The 18,731-nt window shown below is 43.4% G+C and overlaps 1 long non-coding RNA gene across 1 annotated transcript; it reads left to right on the plus strand.

Moving 5' to 3' along the window:
- Positions 1 to 12,080: 12,080 nt before the first annotated feature.
- LOC134807420 (uncharacterized) lies at positions 12,081 to 17,542 on the plus strand. The gene is made up of 3 exons (XR_010147864.1): positions 12,081 to 12,207; positions 15,923 to 16,140; positions 17,046 to 17,542. It is a non-coding gene; the product is annotated as an uncharacterized LOC134807420 (long non-coding RNA).
- The last annotated feature ends 1,189 nt before the right edge of the window (positions 17,543 to 18,731 follow it).

Below are 18,731 nucleotides of genomic sequence, written 5' to 3' on the forward strand. Positions count from 1 at the left end.
ACCAGTCATACTGGATTAGAGCCCACCCTAAAGATATCATTTTAATGTAATCACCTCTTTAAAGATTTAATCTCCAAATAGAGTTGCATTCTGGGGTACTGGGGGTTAGGACTTCAACATATGAATTTGGGGGGTGTTGTACAGTTCAGCCCATAGCATTCCCTTAACATAGTGTCTGAATGAATGAATAAATGAATGAGTGAATATGTTTGGCATAGAGTGTTTTCTCTGGGACATCTGGATTGTTCTACCTTTTCCCCCTTCATCTTTCTCACAATTATCGGTGAAATCCAAAGCTCATACTTGCTGCTTGTTGGAAGGGTTGGAGTGATGTGCCACCTGCATTCATTTATTTGGTGAGAGCTGGTTTCATTTTACTCTCAGTGACAGCAGAGAAAGCAAAAGGCAGCGTAAAAAAGAGACTAACAGATACAGGAGGGGAAGATAAAGAGGATCATCTTGACCTGGTTTGAATAATCTGATGTATTTTCAAGTGTTTTATAGTTGCTAGACTGACCTTGGGCAGGGGAGAAGGGATAAATCATGGCCGGAGAGACTCACTGGTGTTCATTGTTTTACATACTCAAGTGCCTATAATGAGGACAGTCTCATTATCAGTTTACAGGAATCTTTGCTTATGAAGTTTTTGTCTTTCAGAGAGACACTCCTTTGGGTATCTGAATTTCAGGCACTGAGAAAGAAATATATGGGCCAAGAAGTTGGACTTTGAGCCTTAGCCACCTATGCTTTTGACTTTGTGGATAACTTTAGGCTAATCAGTGTCTTCATTCATGATATACCAAGGATAAAAAGCAAATAAGGTTATAGAATACTATACCAGTGAAACTTAATTTGTATTTCCCCTTAACAGACATACTCAAATTGTTAATCCATGTATCATACATTTCTTTTATTTTTTTTTATTATTTTTTGAGATGGAGTTTCACCCTTGTCACCCAGGCTGGAGTGCAATGGCATGATCTCCGGTCACTGCAACCTCTGCCTCCTGGGTTCAAGCGATTCTCATGCCTCAGCTTCCCAAGTAGCTGGAATTACAGGCACCTGCCACCATGCCCAGCTAATTTTTGTATTTTTAGTAAAGATGAGGTTTCACCATGTTGGCCAGGCTGGTCTCGAACTCCTGACCTCAGGTGATCCACCCGCCTCGGCCTCCCAAAGTGCTGGGATTACAGGCGTGAGCCATCGTGCCTGGCCCCTTTCTTTTCTTTTCTTTCCTTTTCTCTTCTCTTCTCTTCTCTTTTCTTTCTTTCTTTCTTTCTCTTTTTTTGTTGAGGGGTACATGTGCAGGTTTGTTTTATAGGTAGACTTGTGTCATGAGGGCTTGTTGTACACATTATTTCATCACCCAGGTATTAAACCTAGTAACCATTAGTTATTTTTCCTGATCCTGTCCCTCCTCCCACCCTACACCCTCTGATAGGCCCCAGTGTGTGTTGTTCCCCTCTATGTGTCTATGTGTTCTCATCATTTAGCTCCCACTTATAAATGAGAACTTGTGATATGTAGTTTTCTCTTCCTGCATTAGTTTGCTAAGGATAATGGCCTCCAGCTCTATCCATGTCCTGGCAAAAGACATGATCTCATTCTTTTTTATGTCTGCATAGTATTCCATGGTGTATATGTACATTTTCTTTATCCAGCCTATTGATGGGCATTTGGGTTGATTCCATGTCTTTGCTATTGTGATTAGTGCTGCAGTGAACATACACGTGCATGTGTCTTTATAACAGGATGATTTATATTCTTTTGGGTATATACCCAGTAATAGGATTGCTGGGTCAAATGTTATTTCTGTCTTTATGTCTCTGAGGAATTGCCACACTGTCTTCTACAATTTTCCTGAGTGTATCAGTCAGGATGGGCTATGTTAGGCTGCGGTAACAAACATTGCCAATATTTTACCAACTTATGTCAACAGAGGTTCCTTTCTTGCTCGTGTTGCATGTTCATTTTGGTTCCTCTATGGCTATTTTCCATGTCCTCTTTGCTCTGGAACCCAGGATGATAGAGCTGCCTCTGTCTAAAGGTTATCCATCATTATAGCAAAGGAAAAAAAAGGAACATGGTGAATCACAAACTGGCTCTTACAACTTCTATTCAGAAATTGCACATATCACATCAATATCCATTTCCTACATTCTACAAGTCATGTGGCCAAGCTTTCACCAATGGGACAAGAAAGTATAGTCCTCTGGCCAGGCACGGTGGCTCATACCTGTAATCCTAGCACTTTGGGAGGCCGAGGCAGGCAGATTGCCTGAGCTTGGGAGTTCAAGACCAGCCTGGGCAACACAGGGAAACCCCATCTTTACTAAAATACAAAAAATTAGCCAGGTGTGGTGGCATGCACCTGTAATCCCAGATACTCAGGAGGCTGAGGCAGGAGAATCACTTGAACCTGGGAGGCGAAGCTTGCAGTGAACTGAGATTGTGCCACTGTACTCCAGCCTGGGTGACAGAATGAGACTCCATCTCCAAGAGAAAAAAAAAGAAAGTATAATCCCCCCTCAGGGACGGATGACAGACATTTTGGAACAGTAATACTATTTGCTACAGTTGACGCATATAGAGTACTAATTGTGTGGGTTAAGTTTAACCTAGTGTTGTAAGTATCAGCTGATGTTCTTAACGGGGGTCTCAGGGTGCCCTGAGTAAACCAACTGATAAGTTCACCAGGAGAAAAATCAATTATTTACCAGGAAAGCAATGGGAAGACCTAGAAGAATAATGGTGGAAATAAAAAGAAATAGATGGATAAAAAAGATGTGGAGGTAGAATCAGTTGAAATAACCTCTTAGAGTTTTAGAAACTTGACAAAATGATTCTGACGTTTATTAGGAAGAATAAATAGGTAAGGGTGAGAATTTTGTGTAAGAAAACTAATTGAGGGGGACTTATTCTACTAGATGGTAAACATATTGTAAAGCTATAATAGTTACAGAGAATGGCATTAAGTCAAGAATACTCAGGCAGATCAAGGGACAGAACAGAGAGCGCAAAAACAGATGACTTAAAATAGTATGTTTAATTACAATAGAGAGGCCAGGCATGGTGGCTTATGCCTGTAATCTCAGCACTTTGAGAGGCCAAGGGGGGCAGATCACTTGAGGTCAGGAGTTCAAGACCAGCCTGACCAATATGATGAAAACCTGTCTCTACTAAAAATACAAAAATTAGCCGGGCGTAGTGGCACATGCCTGTAATCCCAGCTACTTGGGAGGCTGAGGCAGGAGAACTGCTTGAACCCAGGAGGCAGAGGTTGCAGTGAGCCAAGACCTTGCCATTGCACTTCAGCCTGGGCCACAGAGTGAAGCTCTATCTCAAAAAAAGAAATTACAATAAAGGAAGCACCCTCTAAAGAGCGGAAGGGAAAGCTTGGTTAATACATAGTTAATAAACATTTTGGGGAAAATTGACTCTTAGAGGAAAAAAGCAGTTAAGAGTCTCATCCTAAATTCCAAATAAATTTTAGTTGCATCAGGAAATATGTACATAAATAAAATAATGGATAAATTAAGAAAAAATATATGTGATATTATTTATGTAGTTCCTGGATAAGAAAATTCATTCTTTCCAAGTGTAAAAGCAATAGAAAAAAATCCTCAAAGTAAATAGATTGGCCACTTAAAAAATTTAATTTCCACATACATGTATATATATATAAATCTCATAGAAAATGAAAAATCAAAGATGAACTGGGAAAAATAAATATCTTATAAAATACATCAATCAGTCATATCCTTAAGAGAACAAAGTACTTGTACTAATAGGACTAAACTCCCAAAAGAAAAATGAGCAAAGACTATGAATAGACAATTTATTGAAGATGAACTATAATTGGATAATAACTAATTGCAAATGGAAAGTTGAACAAATTTTCAACCTCAGCAATTATAAAAGAAATGCAAATTAACACCATGAGACAACATATTTTAACTTATTAAAATAGTGAAGACTAAAAATATTCGAAGGTGGGAGACTGCATGGGGAATGGCACTCCTTGGCATTGCTATGGACATCTGAGTTTGCAACCACCTTCTAGAGGGAGAGTTTGGCACTGTAGATGAGAAACCTCATTGATCTAGTAATTTGCTTTTAGGAATCTGTCTGGTGGGTCGCTTTCAGCTATTTCCTCTAAGGAAATCATCAGAGATATGATCGTAGACTTAGGTAAAAGGTGGTTGTTATGACAGCCTTATAATGTCAAAAATTTGGGAACACACAAAACGCCTAATACCTGGGATTCTCAAGAATAGATCAGTATATGGCACAGGAAAAAATGGTGTTTTTGAAGAAAATACCTCCCAGGGAGCTGCTTAGCAGTGAAGGGCAAGGAGGGAGGAATGCTACCCTTTGAACAGGTGTCCTGTTCAAAAAGTGATACGGCAAATCCTGCAAAGTCCGCCTCCTTCCCTCTTCTGCCCCCAAGTTCCTGAGCCTGCACTGCCCTTGCAGAGGCAACCAATACGTCCACTTTCTTTTCTTGCCGGCGGGTTTCTAAGCTGGACTATTAGCTTGACATGTGATTTTCGGAGACAGAAGATTCAAGGATGTTCCTAGGCTGATGAGAAGAGAAAGGGGACTGTCTGTGGTGGTCACAACTTTTGGTCTCCCATCACCTTTTCCCCCTCCGTGGGGGTAGGACATCAAGATGGGAAAGGAGAGCAACACCTAGAAAGGGAAATAGGGAAGCAACTATGGGGTCTGAACTGAGGGCAGGAGGAAGGAGGGAACAGTGTTGTTTTTAGACAGTAGGGGAAGAGGAAAAGGTGAGAGAAAATGCCGAGAAAGTTAGCAGGGAAGAGGCTGATATGAGACCATCTTGCAAGGTAGTCTCCATGACTTAAGCAACAGGCTGACCGACCTCCAAGTTTCCAAGTCTCCTGTAGGAGACGAGGAAAATGTCATGGGAGACCCGGAAGTGAGATAAGGCAGGATGAGAAGGTTGCCAGGCAATGCTGAGGTCCGGATGGACGCCTGGGCTCATATTTGTGGCCGCATCTTTGGCACAATATGGCGGACCTCTCCACCAAGAGGAAACCATAAGGGTTAGGAGCAGAGGAAGAGGAGGCTTGACTGACTCAGGGTTCGGGGTGCTCAAAGGGAGCGGTGGCCGTGTACCTAACAGTAGTGAGGTCAGAAGGATCGAGTCCCAGGTTAGGGCTGCTGAGAAAAGACCAGTAGGCTGACTGACCAAACAAGATCAAGGCCAAGAACTGAACGCCTCAGTGAAGCTGGGGCCAGGGCAGCGTGGGTGAAAGTGAAAAAATGGGGGAGTCGAAAGAGCAGGGGATTCCAGGTCAGACTTTGAGATTGCCTGAGTAACCATGTGTTCAACAACCAGAAATGAAAGGCAAGAAGCTAGTTGGGCCGCATCTGGACTTTGGTGGGCACTAGGCATTTTTGCCTTTGAAGGTCTCTTCCTCCATAAAAATAAAATTTAAGAATGACATTTTACAACTACATTGGTATAAAGGCAAATCTATTAATATTATGTATTCAAGCATTGTCTTCAACGAAAGTTCAGGGTTTGTTCCTCACTCTGATTTTAAAAGAAAGAAAAACATTTCTTGCGCTCCTACAAGTATTTTGGGCCTAGGCGCTGTTCCTGCTGGGCCTGGTGGATAAGTCAGCCCTGCATGCAGCCTCCAAAATCGGGAGATCTGTGCCAAGCACCTGGGAACCCGGGTCCAAAGGAAGCCCAAATCTATCTTCCATGGCTCCCCAGCACCCTCCATGCTCAGCTCTTCCCAACCTTTGCCTTTTCCCTAAAAGGCCCAAACTTCACACCGCCCTAGCTTGCCCACTCTGTCTTTCTAACCCTTTTTCCTCGTCCTCCTGGACTTTCTTGTCCGGCCTGCCCTGTCTTTCCAGCCTCACCTTTTGCCACAGGTGAGTGCCAGGTACACGGGAGTATGCAGATGGAGAGGGTGTGTTCATGGAGGCTTGGGCAGAAGCACCGAGACAACAGACATGATATTCCAAAGGAGGGGCTGCCCCCATGGGCAGAATATTCCAAAGAAGTGCCTGTCAACTTGAGTATTTGGGTCCTAAACCCCCCACACCTCAGGAATATAAAAAGGGTCCAGCACTGCAAGTAAGAAAAGGGTTCTTTGGGCCGGGCGCGGTGGCTCACACCTGTAATCCCAGCACTTTGGGAGGCTGAGGCGGGCGGATTGCCTGAGCTCAGGAGTTCGCAACCAGCCTGGGTAACAAGGTGAAACCCCGTCTCTACTTAAATACACAAAAAATTAGCTGGACGTGGCGGCATGCGCCTGTAGTCCCAGCTACTTTGAAGGCTGAGGCAGGAGAACTGCTTGAACCTGGGAGGCGGAGGTTGCAGTGAGCCAAGATCACACCACAGCACCCCAGCCTGGGTGACAGAGTGAGACTCCATCTCAAAAAAAAAAAAAAAAAAAAAAAAGGAAGAGGGTTCTTTGGGTGTAGTTCTTCTGTGAGTCCCTTCTGTCTCTTCTACCCAGTGGGAGAGGAGCTTTATTCTGACCCCTTAGAGAGCTTTGTCTTCTTAAGATTGGACACAGTCGTCTGTTATCTGGCTCCTTAAAGGCTGAGAGAGGGGCTGGTAAGCTGTGTTTTGGGAAAGGGGAGGGAGAGGTGTTTGTATTGGATGTTCTGTCCACCAAGAGTTTGCTGGGTAAAGCATGCTTGAATATTATCTCCTGGACCAGCTAGTGGGCCATGGCATGGCAGCAGCCAGTATGAGGTTGTCTTAGGTCCTGCTACAGAGGCCACCTGACCAAGAGGGTGAACAGCCTTTAGTAAATAGAAGTGGGTGGTGCCACAGGATTCCCAGGGCCAAGAAAGGCCCTGGCCCAGGCATCAGCCTGCCCCAGGGGGCTGTTGGGTGAGACCCTACAAAGGTACCCATGAGAGAAGGGCTCAGCTTTAAACATACAAAGACCAGAGAACCGGCAGCCAGATGGCCCTCATGATGCCAGCCATGTCCCAATTTTGGGGCTCCCATTACCTTTTCTCCCTCCCAAAGGGGTTAGACATCAAGATAGGAAAGGGGAACAACACCTAGAAAGGGAAAGAGAGAAAAAATGGGGCCTGAACTGGGGGCAGGGAGAACAATCAACTTTAAATCAAGTTTGGAGTTCTGATTTTTATATGAACTGGACATTTTAATGATGGCATTGAAATTGGGTTTTAGGACTCAAAAGGCTTGAAGAACCATTCTACCTCAGAGTGACAAGAAAAGGTAAAGGATCTGCCCCATACTTCACCTACGGGAAGGAGAATTGTCCCTGCAGGGTGCACTTAGAAGGACAGTGGGAGACAAAAAGCAAGTTGCTTTCTGATTGTATATGATGGGTCATGCTTGTTCAATATAAGAGCTGCTCTGGGCATATCATCAAAACACTCTGCCCTCTTTCTGCTGTGTCGTTGCTTAAGCTGCTCCCTCAGCTGGGAAGAGTGGCATCCCTTGCCCTCTTGTTGAAATTCTCCTCCTTCAAGATCAAGTTTAAATTCTGTGCCTCTGTAACCTTTTCCCCAATCCCCAATCTCTAGCACTTTCATGAGACTGATACATAAAGTCAAAATTCCAACTGATTTAAATTGCATAAATGGTCCACCATAGGGAAAAGTTGAGTAAAATAAAAAGAAACTCCACTACCGAGAGATAAACATTAAGAGCAGGTGTTATTGATAAGCCGGGTACTATTTTTAAGTGCTTTGCAAATACCAGCCCATTGGATCCCATGGCATCACCATAGAGGGAGTACTACTACCATCCTATTTTACATGGGAAACTACATGTGGAAAGATTAGGTAACTTTACCAAGGTCTCATAGCCTACAAATTGTGGGGCCAGGATTTGAACCCAGGTGGTCCAGCCTCCATAGGCTGAGCTCTTAACCACTACACTGGGCTGCCTCCCTTGCTACATATCTTTGGTGCCAGCCGTGTCACAAAGTACTCTGGTTGGATCATGCATGTGATAATGAGTAGTGCATTATCTTCTTTAAGTCAGACATACATAGCCATATCAAGCCTTTTCCTATACAAATATATGCATATAAACATACATGCAAATAATAAATATATAGTATATAAATATATTAGTGAAAACAGGATAGGATACCCTACATAATATTTTTTAGCCTATTTTTCAACTTAAAAATAAATCATGAATGTCCTTCTATATCAACAAATATACACTGCTTTTTTAATGGCTATATACTCTTTTATTGTAACACACTGTAATTTATTTAATTTTCTGGTTTGGGACATTTTGATTTTTCACTTTTGTGAGTATAAATATTGATTGATGCTTTTTGGTATAAATCTTTCTTCACTAGTCCATTATTTGCTTAACATAGTATATTAGTTTTATCACTGTATAACAAACTACCACAAACTTAGTGGCTTAAAACAAGATGTTATCTCACAATTTCTGCTGATCAGGAGCCCAGATCCATAGGGCTTATGTGGCTGCAGTCAAGGTGTTGACTGGGCTGTGTTTTCATCTGGAGGCTCAACTGGGGAAGAATCTTCTTCCAAGTCCACTCAGCTGTTGGAAGAATTCATTTCCTTATGGCTGTGGGACTAAGAGCTTCCATTTTTTTTTTGGTCTTTGCTACCTGTCAGCAGTTCACACATGGCAGCTTGCTTCTTCAAGGCCATCAGGAGAGCAAGAATGAGTTTCCTAGCAAGATGGAATCTTTTTTTTTTTTTGAGGTAGAGTTTGCTCTTGTTGCCCAGGCTGGAGTGCAATGGCAAGATCTTGTCTCACTGCAACCTCCACCTCCTGGGTTCAAGTGATTCTCCTGCCTTAACTAGGATTACAGGCATGTGCCACCATACCCGGCTAATTTTTTGTATTTAGTAGAGACGAGGTTTCACTATGTTGGTCAGGCTGGTCTTGAACTCCTGACCTCAGGTGATCCACCCACCTCGGCCTCCCAAAGTGCTGGGATTACAGGCATGAGCCACCATGCCCGGCACAAGATGGAGTCTTATAAATTGTCATCTTCTATATAGATTGCTAAAAGTAGAAGCATGGGCCAAAGAGTACACAACATTCTAGGATTTTTTTCCATACATATTGTCAAATTGTACTCTGGAAAAAATTGTACCAATTTACCCTCACACCCAACAGTGTACGAGAATGCCTGTCTCCCCAAACCCATGCCAACACTGGGTACCAGTATTATTTTTAGTTTGTTAATCTACTAATTGAAAACTTGTTTCTCATAGTTTTAACTTTGGGATGGCCAGTTTTACACATTTACTGGATTATGCATGCCAGGGTGAGTAGTGCATTATCTTCTTTAAGGCAGACATACAGAGGAAGCCAATTTGTTCTCAGAAGGTTTCTTGGTGAGCAGGAAGAAGAATGGAGAGGCATACCATGTTCATGGATTGGAAGAGTCAACGTAATAAAAATGTCAGTTCTCCCCAAATTGCTATACAGATTTAACACAATTCCCATCAAAATCCCAGGAGGGGCCAGGTGTGGTGGTTCATGCCTGTAATCCCAGCACTTTGGGAGGCTGAGGTGGGTGGATCACGAGGTCAGGAGTTTGAGACTAGCCTGGCCAAGATGGTGAAACCCCATCTCTACTAAAAATACAAAAATTAGCTGGGTGCGGTGGCGGGCACCTGTAACCCCAGCTACTTGGGAGGCTGAGGCAGGAGAATTGCTTGAACCTGGGAGGTGGAGGTTGCAGTGAGCTGAGATCATGCCACTGCACTCCAGCCTGGGCAACAGAGCAAGACTCCATCTCAAAAAAAAAAAAAAATCCCGGGAAGATCTATCCAATTTCAAGACTTATTGTACAGCTACAGTAATAAAGACTGTATAGTATTGACAAACACATAGATCAATTGACCAATTAGACAACCCAGAAATAGATACACACAAACATACCTAACTGAGTTTTGTCCCAAGTGCAAAAAAAATTCAATGGAAAAAAGTTATCTCCTTGTAAAAATGGTGCTGGAGCTATTATTCATCCATGGACAAAAATATGAGCCTTGACCTATGTCTCACACCTTTACAAAAATTAACTCATAATGAATTGTGTACTTAAATGTAAAACATAAAATTTTTAAACTCTTAGGAAACGGGAGAAAAATATTTAGGATCTAGTGATAGACAGTTCTTTGACCTGACACCAAAAACATGATCATAAAGTGAAAAACTGGTAAATTGGGATTCATCAAAATGAAAAAAATTTGCCCTGCAAAATACCCCTTTTAGAGGATGAGAAGACAAACTGGAGAGTGGGAGAAAATATTTGTAAACCACATATGTGACGAAGAACTCATATCTAGAATATAAAAAAGAACTCTCAAAACTCAGTAGTAAAAATGCAAACAATTTGACTAGAACATGGGCAAAAGATGTGAAGAGACATTTTATTGAAGAAGATTAAAGATGACAAATAAGCACATGAAAAGATATTCAACATCATTAGCAATTAGGAAAACACAAAATAACAATATGTTATTACAAACCTATCAGAATGGCTAAAATAAAAAATAGTGGCAACATCAAATGCTGTTAAGGATGCAGAGAGACTGGATCAAATATATATTTCTGGTAGACGTGTAAAATGGCACAGTTATAATGTGGGACAGTGTGGCAGTTTTGTTTGTTTAGATGTGATATAGTAGAAATAGAACATTGGCTTGAGGCTGGGTGCCGTGGCTCACACCTGTAATCCCAGCACTTTGGGAGGCCCAGGGGGGCGGATCACCTGAGGTTGGGAGTTGGAGACCAGCCTGACCAACATGGAGAAACCCCGTCTCTACTAAAAATACAAAATTAGACAGGTGCGGTGGTGCATGCCTGTAATCCCAGCTACTCAGGAGGCTGAGGCAGGAGAATCACTTGAACCTGGAAGGCACAGGTTGCAGTGAGCCGAGATCACGCCATTGCACTCCAACCTGGGTGAGAAAAGTGAAACTCCGTTCCTGCCCCACAACCAAAAAAAAAAAAAGAACATTGGACTGGAATGCCAGTTTTATCATTCAACTGGCTGAACAAGTACCAACCTTGCAGAGCTTTGGTTTCTTCATCTGTGAACTGGGGATGAAAATAGTACCTACCCATAATTGAGAGGAGTTAAATCAGGGGTTGGCAAATTACAGTCCTTGGACTAAATCTAGTCTGGCACCTGTTTTGCAAATAAAGATTTATTGGAGCATAGCCATAACCACACCACAAGGACAGAGTTGAATGTTTGTGACAGAGACTGGCCTACAAAGCCATTTACTAGATATACCTTTATAGAAAAACTTGCCAACCCCTGATCTAGATGATATAATATACATAAAAATGTTTGAAAATAGTAAAGCATTAATTGTAGTTGTTATTATATATCTTTAATAACAGACCTTCTGTTTCTGAGAAGAAAGAATGGTTTTCTCACACAATGCCAATCTGAACAGGTAGATTTTTTTTTTTTTTTTTTTTTTGAGACAGAGTCTCACTCTGACACCTAGGCTGGAGCGCAGTTGCACGATCTTGGCTCACTGCAACCTTCACTTCCCAGATTCAAGCGATTCTACTGCCTCAGCCTCCTGAGTAGCTGGGATTATAGGCACGCGCCACCACCCCTGGCTAATTTTTGTATTTTTAGTAGAGACAGGGTTTCACCATGTTAGTCAGGCTGGTCTCGAACTCCTGACCTCGTGATCCTCCTGCCTCGGCCTCCTAAAGTGCTGGTATTACATGCATGCACCACCGCACCCAGCCATCTGAGCACGTAGATTTTTAAAAAGCTTGGATGACATATCCCCTAGTAAGAGTATCATACTAGCAATATTATATCTCATGTAAGTAATATTATAAACAATCAGTTTGATAGATAACACTTTTTATTATGAACAGTTTTGTTTGTTTGTTTGTTTGTTTTTCTGAGACAGAGTCTTGCTCTGTCGCCCAGGCTGGAGTGCAGTGATGCGATCTCGGCTCACTGCAAGCTCTGCCTCCCGGGTTCACGCCATTCTCTTGCCTCGGCCTCCTGAGTAGCTGGGACTACAGGCACCCGCCACCGTGCCTGGCTAATTTTTTTTTGTATTTTTAGTAGAGACGGGGTTTCACCGTGGTGTCGATCTCCTGACCTCATGATCCGCCCGCCTCGGCCTCCCAAAGTGCTGGGATTACAGGCGTGAGCCACTGTGCCCGGCCAACAGTTTTAAACATAGAGAAAGGTGAGCTCCATATGTCTACCAGCTGGATTTAGCAATTGTTAACATTTTGCCCTATTTGCTTTATGACCTATTATCTCTATCTCTCTATCTATCCACCCACCTTACCTATCTGTGTTTATATATTATTTGCCCAATCATTTGAAAGCAAATTGCAGACATCATGAGCCTTCACCCCTAAATACTTCCTTAGCAAGGTGAACGCCCAAGGGGTTCACCTTGCCCGCTGCCTAGAGAGCTGATTCATCAAGACGGGAATTGCAATAGAGAAAGAGTAATTCATGCAGAGCCAGCTGTGCAGAAGACCTGAGTTTTATTATTACTCAAATCATTCTATCCAAACATTCAGGGAGCAGAGTTTTTAAGGATAACTTGGTGGGTGTGGGGAAGCCAGTGAGCCAGGAGTGCTGATTGGTCAGAGATGAAATCATAGAGAGTCAAAGCTGTCTTCTTGTGCTGAGTCAGTTCCTGGGTGGGGGCCACAAGATCAGATGAGCCAGTTTATGCATCTGGGTGGTGCCAGCTGATGCATCAAGTGCAGGATCTGCAAAATATCTCAAGCACTGATCTTAGGAGCACTTTAGGGAGGGTCAGAATCTTGTAGCCTCCAGCTGCATGACTCCTAAACTGCAGTTTCTAATCCTGTGGCTAATGTTAGTCTAGTCCCCAGGCAAGAAGGAGGTCTGCTTTGGGAAAAGGGCTGTTACCATCTTTGTTTAAACTAGAAACTAGAAACTAAGTTTCTCCCAAAGTTAGTTCAGCCTACGCCCAGGAATGAACAAAGACAGCTTGGAGGTTGGAAGCAAGATGGAGTCAGCTAAGTTAGATCTCTTTTACCGTCTCAGTCGTAATTCTGCAAGGGCGGTTTCGCGTGCATCTTCTGTGAATAATGACTTTCTCCTGCAGAATCCAAAATCGTCATCACATGTAAGAAAAGTTGCAACAATTCCCAAATATCATCTAATATTCCATTTTCTCCAATTGTCCACAAAATGTATTTCTTACCTCTTTTTTCAAACCAAGAACCAAGGAAGTTTATCTCATTGTGTTTGGTTGTTCTGTTTCTTTTAATCTTATTCCTCCACCTTCTCTCCCTATGACATTGACTTTTTGAAGAGACAATTTCAGACCATTTAAACCAAATAAACTATGGGCTCTTGGCAGGCAAGGCGATTTTTTTTTTTCACTATGCCTCTGAGCACTTAATACAGAACAAGCTGAAAAAATACTTCTTGACTTACTGATTGTGCTATGGCAACTAGGAGCGTTCTGAACAAACGGAGCAGGAAGCCCTTCTCATATTTGACTAATCAGTTAATTAACTTTTACTTTATGTGAGGCAATTACCCTAAAACATTCTGGTTTTGTGCCACCAGTTGTGAGACCAGAGCTTAATTTCTCCCTGTCCAAAGTGGTGGAAGAGGGGCCTTTGATTTGGTCTCCATTCTGAGGACAACTCAAAGACTTTTGCCCTCAAATAATGTAAGGGGTAATGGGTAAGGTACAAAAGGTAGAGGATGGAGAATAGCTCAAAGCTACAGGATGGATCAGGTGCTGGTAGATTCTCTCAACCTGACATCCCTTCATCTGCTTTTCCTTTTAGTGCAATAACAAAGACTGTCCCAGGGAAATGCCGTCTCATTTCTTTTCTTTTTCTTTTTCAATTTTTTTTTTTTTTTTTTTTTTTGAGACGGAGTCTCACTCTACCTCCAGGCTGGAGTGCAGTGGCAGGATCTCAGCTCACTGCAACCTCTTCTTCCCAGGTTCAAGCGATTCTCCTGCCTCACCCTCCCGAGTAGCCGGGACTACAGGCACACGCAGCCACGCTCAGCTAATTTTTGTATGTTTAGTAGAGACGGGGTTTCACCATATTGGCCAAGATTGTCTTGATCTCTTGACCTCGTGATCCGCCGGCCTCAGCCTCCCAAAGTGCTGGGATTACAGGCGTGAACCACTGCGCCCAGCTTTTTCTATTATATTGTTTGCATTTGGTCATTGTGTTCTCCTGGTTGGGAGTTAAGCCTTTGGATTCTTTTCTTATGTTAATTCAAACATTCCAGCAGACTTGGAAATGGTTTCAGGAGAGGACCCTTGAATATCTGAGGGTCCAGTTAACAGTAGGGAACATTCCAGCATTATTTATTGGAAACCATATAATACATGGAGTAAACATTGCATATTTTGAAGAAAACCTTGACCCTCACGGTTTTGAGCATCTAGAAAAGGAGGAAATTTTGGCTGAAAGTTGAAAGCCCTTGTGTTTCCTAACAGCCAATAGTAAATCTTTCCTAGAAGTTCCGGTGTGAGCTGATTTCCAGCCATTGGGGCTGATCCTAAAATACGTTGTTAGGTGTAACATAGAAGTCAAAAGCCACATTTCTGGAAACTTTGGAAGCACAAGGGAATGCTCTGTTGACTGAAACAATTAAAGAGGAAATAGACAGGAAGCAGAGCTCAGACGCTGGTGAGCCTACGGCTCAGTCTCTCCTGGTGCATTTGTCTTTCCTTGGAGAGAACTAATTGGATTACACATAGCTTCTAGAAAGAGCCAAGCTGTTATTATTATATTTCTTTTTCTTTCTTTCTTTCTTTCTTTTGCGATGGAGGCTTGCTCTGTCACCCAGGCTGGAGAGCAGTGGCTCAATCTCAGCTCACAGCAACCTCTGCCTCCCGGGTTCAAGCGATTCTCCTGCCTCAGCCTCCCGAGTAGCTGTGATTACAGGCATATGCCACCACACCCAGCTAATTTTTGTATTTTTAGTAGAGACAGGGTTTCCCCATGTTGGCCAGGCTGGTCTCGAACTCCTGACTCAGGTGATCCTTCCGCCTCGGCCTCCTGAAGTGCTGGGATTACAGGCGTGAGCCACCGCAGCCAGCCATTATTACATTTCTTTAGAAGGCCTAGCTGCCTGAGAATTCGGAAGCACTTTCATGTATTTTGTGGCAACTGTCTGGTTTCTATGACTGTGGTTTGGGCTCTCTCTCGCTCACACCTCTTCTTCTGCCTCCCTCTGTCACCTTTTTCCTCCTTCAGGTCTCTCAGCCCAGCATCACCTTCTCAGAGCAGCCTGCATCCATCCCCTAGACTAGAAATATCCCCCTTTCAAATAACCTCATGGCACCCACACCTCAAGACAGGTTGCAATTGAACGTCTGTTTATCCCTCCCTGTCTCCATTCTATCCCCAGGGCCTCCCACTCTGCCTGGCAAAGAACGGATGTGCTCACATCAGGAATATTTTAATGAAGGTGCTGTTACTGGAAAGGGATCCCAATCCAGACCCCAAGAGAGGGTTCTTGGATCTCATGCAAGAAAGAATTCAGGGCGAGTCCATAAAGTGAAAGCAAGTTAATTGGAAAAGCAAAGAAAAAAAAGAATGGCTACTCCATAGACAGAGCAGTACCAAGGGTTGCTGGCTGGCCATTTTTATGGTTATTTTGTTATTATGTGCTAAACAAGGGGTGGGTTATTTATGAGTTTTCTGGGAAAGGGGCAGGCAATTCCTGGAACGGAGGGTTCCTCTCCTTTTAGACTATATAGGGTAACTTCCTGATGTTGCTGTGGCATTTGTAAACTGTCACGATGCTGGTAGGAGTGTCTTTTAGCATGCTAATGCGTTATAATTACCATATAATGAGCAGTGAGGATGAGCAGAGGTCACTTTCATCACCATCTTAGTTTTGGTGGGTTTCTTTACCACATCCTGTTTTATCAGCAGGGTCTTTGTGATCTGTATCTGTGGTGCCAGTCCTGCTGACCTCCTTTCTCGTCCTGTGACTAGTGATGTCTAAGCTCCTGGGAATGCAGCCCTGTAGGTCTCAGCCTTATTTTACCCAGCCCCTATTCAAGATGCAGTTGCTCTGGTTGGAACGCCTCTGACAGTATGAGTTTGGGAAGAGTTGGAAATGCTGAAGAAGTGACCTGGAGACAGCGAAGGTGACGTAGGGTTTATTGGGGGGACTTACATACAGGGACGGTCCAGTGGCGGCAGGCTGGCCAGGAGAAGCACTACCATTGTAAAAAGCATGTAGTTGATGTACGATTTTCACTTAGCACCCTCCATCTAGCAACCTCCATACTTAAGTAGGCCAAGAATATGGACAGAGAATTGACAAAACAAACATAAACCATGAAAAATATGAAACACACCTTTTGAAAGGTCAACCTAAATTGGATTCAAAGAAATGCAAATTAAAATATTTTGTCATCAAATCAGCAAAGAAGAAAATAATATGCAATGCTGTTGCAGTGAACGAGATTCTAGTGGAAGTATGTTTTTTGGCATAAATATATTCAACACATAAACATAAATATTAATGTATATAAATAATATGTAAACATATTATAAACATATACACAATAATTAATTATATAAACATATAAATGTATAAATCAATAAATGTCAGAGCAGTGATGAAGACAATAATAATTATGGTAATAATCCCAATCATAAATGTGAACATTTGTTGAGGGCTTACTCACACTGCTTGTGACATTTCATATATATTATCTCACTTAATCCTGACAACAACCCCCATTGTCTGAAGTACATACGCAAGCCTTATCGCCTCATACCAAGGATATTGAGGATGCAGACCGGCAAGGAGTGAATTTAAGAGCAGAAGTTTAATAGGCAAAAGAAAGAGGAAAGCTCCCTCGTGCAGAGGAAGGGGTCCTGAACGGGTTTCTGGGTTCCCGGCAAGATGCCGTTGGTTTTATAGATGAGCTTGAGGAGGCGGTATCTGATGTACATAGGATGCAAAAGATTGGTTGGACCAAGTGTTCCATTTACATAGCATGCAAAGAAGCTGGCTGTCCCATCCTAATCTGTTTTTATACAGATGTGTTCTCTACCTGGCCAGTGTCATGTTGCCTGTTTGCTTACTGCACGCATGGTGACAAAGAAAACGGAAGCCTCCATGTTGGATATGCCTGGCTCCTAGGTGTCAGGCCTCTGAGCCCAAGCTAAGCCATCATATTCCCTGTGACCTGCACGTATACATCCAGATGGCCTGAAGCAACTGAAGATCCACAAAAGAAGGGAAAATAGCCTTAACTGATGACATTCCACCATTGTGATTTGTTTCTGCCCCACCCTAACTGATCAGCGTACTTTGTAATCTCCCCCACCCTTAAGAAGGTTCTTTGTAATTCTCCCCACCCTTGAGAATGTACTTTGTGAGATCCACCCCCTGCCTGCAAAACATTGCTCCAAACTCCACCACCTATCCCAAAACCTCTAAGAACTAATGATAATCCACCACCCTTTGCTGACTCCTTTTTCAGACTCAGTCCACCTGCACCCAGGTGAAATAAACAGCCTTCTTGCTCACACAAAGCCTGTTTGGTGGTCCCTTCACACGGACACGTGAGACATTTGGTGCTGAAGACCCAGGTCAGTGAGACTCCTTCGGGAGACCAGTCCCCTGTCCTCACCCTCACTCTGTGAAAGATCCACCTACAACCTGAGGTCCTCAGACCAACCAGCCCAAGGAACATCTCACTGATTTTAAATCGGTTAAGTGGCCTCTTTTTACTCTCTTCTCCAACCTCTCTCACTATCCCTCAACGTCTTTCTCCTTTCAATCTTGGCGCCACCCTTCAATCACTCCCTTCCTTTAATTTCAATTCCTTTCATTTTCCGGTAGAGACAAAGGAGACACATTTTATCTGTGGACCCAAAACGCCGGCACCGGTCATGGACTCGGGAAGGCAGCCTTCCCCTGGTGTTTAATCATTGCGGGGACGCCTCTCTGATTATTCACCCACATTCCATTGCTGTCTGATCTCTGCGGAGACTGCCTTGGTCATTCACCCACATTCCCTTGGTGGCAAGTCAATTGCGGGGATGCCTGCTTTGGCTGCTCACCCACATTGCAGCCCAGGGCTGCTCCCCACCCCCTTCTCCGTGTCTCTACCCTTCTCTTTAAACTTGCCTCCTTCACTATGGGCAACCTTCCACCCTCCATTCCTCCTTCTCCCTTAGCCTGTGTTCTCAAGAACTTAAAACCTCTTCAACTCTTGCCTGACCTAAAATCTAAGCATCTTATTTTCGTCTGCAATACCGCTTGGCCCCAATACAAACTCGACAGTAGTTCCAAGTGGCCAGAGAATGGCACTTTCGATTTGTCTATCCTACAAGATCTAGATAATTTTTGTCAAAAAATGGGCAAGTGGTCTGAGGTCCCTGATGTCCAGGCATTCTTTACACATTCATCCCGCCCTAGTCTCTGCTCCCAATGAGACTTGTCCCAAATCTTTCTTCTTTCTCTCCCGTCTGTTCCTTCAGTCTCCACCCCAAGCTCAGAGTCCTTTGAATCCTTCTCTTCTGCGGACTCATCTGACCTCTCCCCTTCTCCCCAGGCTGCTTCTCGTCAGGCCCAGCCAGGTCCCAATTCTTCCTCAGCCTCTGCTCCCCCACCCTATAATCCTTCTATCACCTCCCTTCCTCATACCCGGTCTGGTTTACAGTTTCGTTCCTCCCCCATCTGCCCAAGAATTTCCTCTTAAAGAGGTGGCTGGAGCTA

Source organism: Pan troglodytes, chromosome 10 (genome assembly GCF_028858775.2).
Source record: "Pan troglodytes isolate AG18354 chromosome 10, NHGRI_mPanTro3-v2.0_pri, whole genome shotgun sequence".
NCBI classification, from domain to species: Eukaryota; Metazoa; Chordata; class Mammalia; order Primates; family Hominidae; genus Pan; species Pan troglodytes.